The sequence below is a fragment of the Trichechus manatus genome, unplaced genomic scaffold, assembly GCF_000243295.1.
Source record: "Trichechus manatus latirostris isolate Lorelei unplaced genomic scaffold, TriManLat1.0 scaffold00105, whole genome shotgun sequence".
Lineage (NCBI taxonomy): Eukaryota > Metazoa > Chordata > Mammalia > Sirenia > Trichechidae > Trichechus > Trichechus manatus.
This window is the reverse complement of record NW_004444041.1, coordinates 8,414,516-8,422,973: the sequence shown is the minus strand read 5'-3', so window position 1 is coordinate 8,422,973 and position 8,458 is coordinate 8,414,516.

Sequence of the window (8,458 nt, the reverse complement as noted above, 5' to 3'; positions counted from 1 at the left end):
CTTTTTGTCTGGATTCTTCAACTTAGCATAATGTTTTCAGCTTTCACTCGTATCATAGCATGTATCAGAACTTTGTTTCTCTTTATGGCTGAATAATATTCCATTGTATGTATATGCCACATTTCATTTATCCATTCATTGACAGATGGACATTTGGGTTGTTTCTACCTTTTGGATATTGTGAATAGTGCTGTTATGAACATTCTTGTACAAGTGTTTGAGTACCAGTTTCCAATTCTTTTGAGTATATACCTAAGAGTAGAATTGCTGCATAGTGTGTTAACCACACACGTTTGCTGTTTAACTGCTGGCAGCATCCAGGGACTCCAAAAAGTATAAGAGGGCACATCAATATGTGAGGATCTGTGACTTCGGATTTTGGTATTTCTGTTATCTTCTATGTCAGTCTGTGCCTCCTCTCTAAGCTAAATAATTGTTTCACTTAGCACCCAAGGTATATTGAGCTATTTATAGAGATTGATATGTGTAGTATATTTTTATGCAAATAACATGCATATTATACATTTTTTGCCAACCACGCAACCCCCTTGTGCATTATTTTCTAGGCGCACTATATGCATTATATGTGTGGGCGCATTATTTGCCAAAAATGTTATATGTCCCTAGGTGGGTATATGTTCTGGCTAACATGCTCCGAAGGTTAGAGGTTCAAGTCCAACCAGAGGCACCTTGGAAGAAAGGCCTGGAGATGTACTTTGGAAAAATCAGCCATTGAAAACCTTATGGAGTACAATTCTACTCTGACACATATGGGGTCACCATGAATTGGAATTGATTTGACAATGACTTTTTTTTTTTTTGGTTTATGGCTGCAGTGCTGAGTCTGTGATTTTGCTCTTTGGCGAAGCTGGACTTTGTTTTTGCATGCTCCTCAGTAAGAGTTTTACTTAGAGTTAATTTACTTTGAACAGGTAACTGTTTCAAATTCCACTTCCTTTGTCAGTACTTCCCTGAACACATTCACTTGGCACTTTTCTGAATAATTGTTATATTTACATTATTCTTTACATCCATTAGCATTTATACTGTTGACTCTTACCCTACTCCCTTTAGTGGTCCTTCGGTGTAATGATAGCATCAATAAGAATATCTGAGGTGCAAAATCATTGGAACGTCATAAAAATTAAATACTTTTGTTCATCAAAGGACTTTATCAACAAAGTGAAAAGACAACTTACAGATTGGCAGAATATTTTCAGGAACTATCTATCCAATAAGGGGCTAATATCCAAAATATATAAAGAACTCCTACACCTTAACAACAAAAAGACAAACAACCCAGTCAAAAAATGGGCAAAAGACTTGAACAGACATTTTACCAAAGATAAGATTCAAATGCCAGCAAGCACACGAAAAGATGTGCAATATCATTAGCCGTTACCGAAAAACCAGACCCATTACCATCGATCTATTTAGGGACATCCAAATCAAAACCACAATGAGATAGCCACTTTATCCCCATTAGATTGGCAATGATTAAAAACAAGAAGAGAACAGATGTTGGCAAGGTTGTGGAGAAACTGGAACCCTCATCCATGGCTGATGGGAATGTAAAATGGTACAGCTTCTGTGGAAAACAGTTTGGCAGTTCCTCAAAAAGTTGAACATACAACTATCATATGACCCAGCAATCCTAATCCTAGGTTTATACTATATACGCAGAAGTGAAAACAGGAACGCAAACAGAAACTTGTACACCAGTGCTCATTGCAGCACGTTTCACGATAGCCGAAAGGTAGAAACAGCAGAAAAGTCCATCATCAGATGAATGGATAAACAAAATGTATATACATAAAATGAAATATTTCTCAGCCATAAAGAGAAATGAAATCCTGATACATGCTACAACATGGAAAACATTATGCTGAGTGAAATAAGTCAGTCATAAAAGGACAAATACTGTATGATCTCACTTATGTGAAATAAGCAAATATATAGAAACCAAAGATTATTAGTAGTTACTAGGGATGGAAGGGAGGGGGAAAAGGGGAGTTTTTGCTTAGGGGGGTTGAGTTTATGTTAATGATGGTGGAATAATTTGGAAAAGGTGATAATAGTTTCACAACATTAAGAATGTAATCATGTCACTGAATTATGCAGAAATTGTTGAATTGGTGAATATTTTGTGTGTATTTTCACCACACACACACACACACACACACAAAAGACATAGAAATGAAAAAAAAGAAAAAGAATAGATGAGACAACGTGGATCCACATGCATTTCATTTGTGTTGGGCTAGTAACCGAAAGGTTTCAGGTTCAAATCCACTCAGAGGTGCGCCTTGGAAGAAAGGGCTGGCTATCTCTTGAAAAATCACAGCCATTGAAAACCCTATTGAGCACAGTTCTACTCTGCAATACATGGGGTCACCATAAGTCAGAATTGACTTGGCAGCAACTGGTTTTGGTACCAGTGATCAAGAGATATAACTGCTTTGCAAGATCTGTATTCACTACCACACATAAAAAACGACATCCGTTGCCATCCAGTCAATTGCAACTCATAGTGACCCTATAGGACAGAGTAGAACTGCCCCGTAGGGTTTCCAAGGAGCACCTGGTGGATTTGAACTGTGAACTTTTTGGTTAGAAGCCGTAGAACTTAACCACTATGTTACCAGGGTTTTCACTACCATACATACTTAGTTATAATTCCTTATAACTATAGTCTTAAGTTTCTTTTATGAGGTTATTCTTATTCATTGCACAGATGCCTTACAAACTCGTACTTAGAGTTTCTCCTAGGAGCAAGCTAGACCATATGTTGTTCTGTCCCCAGTTATGGTTTACTTAATTAGTATGTAGGCTTTTCTTAGTAAAACATCATTAACAGAATGAGAGGTCCTATTATGTAGGCAATTTAAAGGTGTGCATTTATGGTTTAGTCTCAATTTTATCCTTTATTTCAGTTAGTCAGTTTGTAACAGTGATCTCTGTTCATCTCATTCTTTCTTTTTTTTTTAATATTTTATTGTGTTTAGGTGAAAGTTTACAGAGCAAATTAATTTCCTGTTCAACAAATTGTACACAAAGTGTTCAGCGACATTGGTTGCTATCCCCACACTGGGCCAACACTCTCCCTATTTCCACCCTGGGTTCCATATTTCCTTTCATCTGGTTTTCTTACCCCTTCCTGCCTTCTTATCTATACTTTTGGGCAAATGTTGCCATTTTGGTCTTGTATAATTATTTGTTCTATGGAAAATGTTCTTTTCATGTGTTATTGTTTATTTTATAGGTCTGTTGCTTGGCTGGGAGGTTTCTGGGGATGACTGCAGTTCCAAGTCAGAAGGGTGTCATAAAGCCATAGTCTAGGGGGTTCCTCCAGTCTCTATCCAGCCATTAAGTCTGGTCTTTTTTTTTATGAATTTCATTTCTTGTCCTACATTTTTCTCCCACTCTGTCCAGGACCCTCTGTTGATGTGCATGTGGTCCGTGAGTCCTTTGGACTAACTGTACCCTTGAGTGTTTGGTTTTCTTTATTCTTCTTTACTCCGGACAGGAAGAGACTACTAGTTGCAGGGCTGGATTAAGACTTGTGAGAGGCCTAAGCACTGATAACTGGTGTCCCCTCCTCTGCTTATTCACACATTTAAATGAGATATGTGAGTTATATATATACATACGTATACATATATGTGTGTGTGTGTGTGTGTGTGTATTTGTCTTAGCTATCCATGATGTGACTTCTTTTTAAATGTGGCTGTAATATTAGCGATTGAATGCGAAAGTGGTGTGTGCCGTTTTAGTGGAATGAGATGAACTGGGGCCTCATAGTTTAAGCAGCCTTGTGTGTGCGTGCCCTCGTGACCGTGTGTGAACTTTGTTTATGGCCAGCACATTCTCACGTAATGGAGCTGGTATCAGTTTTATTTAGTGCCTGCTGGTTCCCTCCACTGTGGCACTCACTTTTCCTGTCTACTCGGCATCTATGGGTCTTTGCTTTGGACATTTGGTGACCCTGTTTTGTTGATGCCCTGACCACATGCTTACCTTCTTTACCGGGTAATCACTCCCTGACTACTTGTGCCTTAGATGGCCGCTGGCAAGCTTTTAAGACCCCAGACACTACTCACCAAAGTAGGATGTAGAACATCGTTTTTATGCACTGTGTTATGCCAATTGACATATATGTCCCACGAATCTATGATCCTTAGTCTTCAAGCCTAGTATCTTTGTCCTGGAAAGTGTTTGGCTATGCATAAGAAGTTTCCACGACTGTGCCCCTTGAGTGTTCTATTGTCTATATTAGTATACATGTAACATCTACAAATACATGTAGAGATATCCACGACCTCACCTTTATCTGCAGTTGGGTGTGCTCCTTTTCATCCTCACTGCCTTTTTAGCATACCTATCTACCTGTGTATCACTTCGTAAATTACTGTTTGTTAATACTGTTATCTCAGGATTGTCTATGTTATAGTAACTGACATAGTTGCCCTTTGTTCTTGTGTTCCTCTCAGTGTCTCCCTTTGCCTTATCATGTTGTGCTGACTTTCCCCCATGTATGGATTGAATTGTGTCCCCCAAAAATGTGTGTCAACTTGGCTAGGCCATGATTTTCAGTATTGTGTGATTGCCCACCGTTTTGTCATTTGATGTGATTTTTCTGTGTGTTGTAAATCCTACCTCTATGATGTTAATGGGAGCCCTGGTGGTGCAGTGGTTAAGAGCTCGGCTGCTAACCAAAAGATTGGCAGTTTGAATCCACCAGCCACTCCTTGGATACCCTATGAGGCAGTTCTACTCTGTCCTTTAGGGTCGCTGTGAGTTGATGGCAACAGGTTTATGAGGCAGAATTAGAGGCATTTATGTTGATGAGGCAGGACCAAATCTACAAGATTAGGTTGTACCTTGAGTCAGTCTCCTTTGAGACATAAAAGAGAAATGAGCAGAGAGGCAGGGGAACCTCTTGCCACCAGGAATGAAGAACCAGGAGGGGAGCACATCCTTTGGACCGGGTCCCTGTGCTGAGAAGCTCCTAGATCAAGGGAAGATTGATGACAAGGACCTTCCCTGAGAGCTGACAGAGAAAAAGGCTTCCCCTGGAGTTGGTGCCCTGAATTTGGACTTCTAGCCTCCTAGACTGTGAGAAAATAAATTTCTCTTTGTTAAAGCCATCCACTTGTGGTATTTCTGTTACAGCAGCACTAGATAACTAAAACATCCCATATGGTGTATTGCCTTTCCCTTCACCAGTATTGCCACCTGTCTTCTATCTGTTTAGTAAGTTTCCCTCCCTACCCCTCCGTTACCTGGTAACCGTCAAAGAATGTTTTTTTTCTGTGTGTAAACCTTTTCTTGTATTTTCATAATAGTGATCTCATACAATATTTGTCCTTTTGTGATTGGCTTGTTTCACTCAGCATAATATCCTCCAAATTCATCCATGTTGTGAGATGTTTCGTGAATTCGTCATTATTCTTTATCATTGCTTAGTATTCCATGGTGTGGAGGTACCATAGTTTGTTTATCCATTCATCCATTGATGGACACTTAGGTCGTTTCTATCTTTTTGCTATTGTGAATAACGCTGCAGTGAACGTGGGTGTGTTTATGTCTTATTTGTGTCACGACTCTTATTTCTCTAGGGTATTTACCTAGGAATGGGATTGCTGTCATGTCATTCTTTAATTTTACTTTATCAGTTTTGCATCTCTATAGTGTGTTAGTGATATTTATATATTCCCCTGATTTATTATATTGTATTTCTACTAACTATAGCTAAGATATCTAGCTCTTCCAATATAACAGATTTCTTTTTTGATCAGCACTGTCTTCCAGATACCACTAATCTGAAAATTAGTATGTGCTTTTTTTTAATTGTTGGTGACCTGTGTTTATATATACCGTATTATTGCGCAAATAACATGCACGTTCTACCTTAGTTTGCTAACATGCCCTTCCCCCTTGAGGTATTTTCATAAGCGTGCTATGCTAATTTTTTTACATCAACACGTAAAAAAAACATGATGATGTAAAAAAATTAGCATAGTGCTCTTATGAAAATACCTGGGGGTGAGCGTGTGCTTGTTTCGTCTGCTAGATTATAGTAATTTTGAGGTTAGGTACTATATCTTGATTGTCTTTGTTTGATCCCATTGGATCTTGAACATAGTAAACAGTAAATATTTACTGAGTTGAATTGGATTGAATTGGAATACTCCAGAAATCATTTAATTTCCACAATACAGTAATTTGAAAGAGGCTTTTAATTTCTACTGAAAAGTCAAGTTTATGACACAGTGATCAGTAAGTCTAGATGTTAAAAAAAAAAAAAAAAGACTTTATTATCATGGTTAATAAAATAGTCCAGCCAGTCTTGGAAAGTCTAGGAATACCCTGGAAATAAGAGCCATTACTGTCTCTTCTACAGCCCAGATCTTTTTTTTTTTTTAATTTCTTTTTATTTGTACTTTAGATGAAGGTTTACAGAACAAATAGTTTCTCATTAAACAGTCAGTACACATCTTGTTTTATGACATTGGTTAACAACCCCATGACATGTCAACGCTCTCCCTTCTCAACCTTGGAGGACCTTTTTTTTTTTTTGTGAAAATATACCTAGCCAAAGATACACCATTTCAAAAATTTCTACATGTACAATTCAGTGACATCGATTACATTCTTCCAGTTGTGCTGCTATTCTCAGTATCCTTTTCCAAGTTATTCCATCACCATTATCTTCAACTCACTATCCCCTAGGCTTCCTATCAAACCTTTTGAGTTGCTGTTGTCAATTTGATCTCACATAGGTAATTCTTTTTTTTTTTTTTGTACTTTAGATAAAGGTTTACAGAACAAAATAGTTTCTCATTAAACAGTACACATATTGCTCTCTGACAATAGTTAATGACCTCACGACATGTCAACACTGTCCCTTCTCAATCTTGGGTCCTCTATCACCAGCTTTCCTGTCCCCTCCTGCCTTCTAGTCCTTGTCCCTGGACTGCCGTGCCTCATTAGTCCCATTTTGTTTTATGGGGCCGTCCAATCCCCGTACAGCCCAGATCTTTGAAGTCAGTCCTGGTTTCTTAAATAAATCCGCAAACTAGCCAAGTCATTGGTGTGTAAGATTATCCAGACATGGGGTATATATATTGGTGTCCTATGGTTTGAAGTGAATGCTCTGCAAGCTATGACCTGTTCAAGGACTGTGATAAAATTAGAACAGATTCATGGTTTTTAACCTCTTTGGGGTTATAGAATTTTGTGAGAATCTGATAAAAAGCTAAGGACATATGCACATTTATACAACATATTGCATATAATTTTAGGAGAGGCATTGAGCCACAGGAACCACCCATCCCAAGATAAAACTCTTCTGCTCTGGGGGTGGTGACATTGCAAAGACTCTTTAACCGTCCCTAAGTTCAGAGAGGAGTCCTTGGGTGGTGCCAACAGTTAATGCACTTGACTGTAACTGAATGGTCAGCAGTTCGAACCCACCAGCTGCTCCACGGGAGAAAAGAACTGACAATCTGCTCCCATAAAGACTACAACCTAGGAAACCCTATGGGGCAGTTCTATTCTGTCATAGAGGGTCACTATGAGTCCAAATCGACTTGATGGCACACAACAACAGGAAGTTCAGATAGGCGTCCCCTGGAAGTGGCAATGGTTTATGCTCTCTGCTGCTAACAAAGATTGGCGGTTCAAGTCCATCCAGAGGCACCTTGGAAGAAAGGCCTGGTGATCCACTTCCAAAAGGTCATAGCCGTTGAAAACCCTAAGGAGCACAGTTCTACTTTGACACACATGGGGTCACAATGAGTCAGAGTTGACTCGATGGCAGTTGGTTTAAGTTCAGATAAGTCTCTTTTATTCAATTTCTTCTTTTCTTTTCTCCCTCTTTCCCCTTGCAAAGTTAACTAAGGGAGTTTCTCTCTTGCATCTGAGCTTACGAAATGAATTTGCCATGCTATTCAGCTCTAATTAGATTTGCGTGTCTTGGGAAAGTGTTCTATAATATGTAAACAACATGTTTGTCTCTATCAGAAGTGAAAATAAGATGAGTTATTTCTTATTTTGGAAGAAATATCTCTTAGAGTGAAACTGTGGAGGTATGGATTTCCCCTTCTCTTAACGGCTGTTGCTGCTGTTAAGGTATAAAACTTTGTTTTGAAACATTTTTTTTATTGTACTTTATTTTTTCCAATACAAAAATTTATACCTACATTGTTAACGTGACTGTAATTGCTGTCCCTATACTGTGACAGCACACTCCTCCTTTCCACCCCTGATTCCCAGTATCCATTCAACCAGCTCCTAACCCTGTCTGCCTTCCCATCTCACCTCTGGACAAAAGCTGCCCGTTTAGTCTCTTGTATCTACTTGAGCCAAGAGGCACACTCCTCACGAGTATCACTTTATGTCCCACAGTCCAGTCCAATCCCTGTCTGAAGAGTTGCCTCAGAAATTGTTTTAGTTC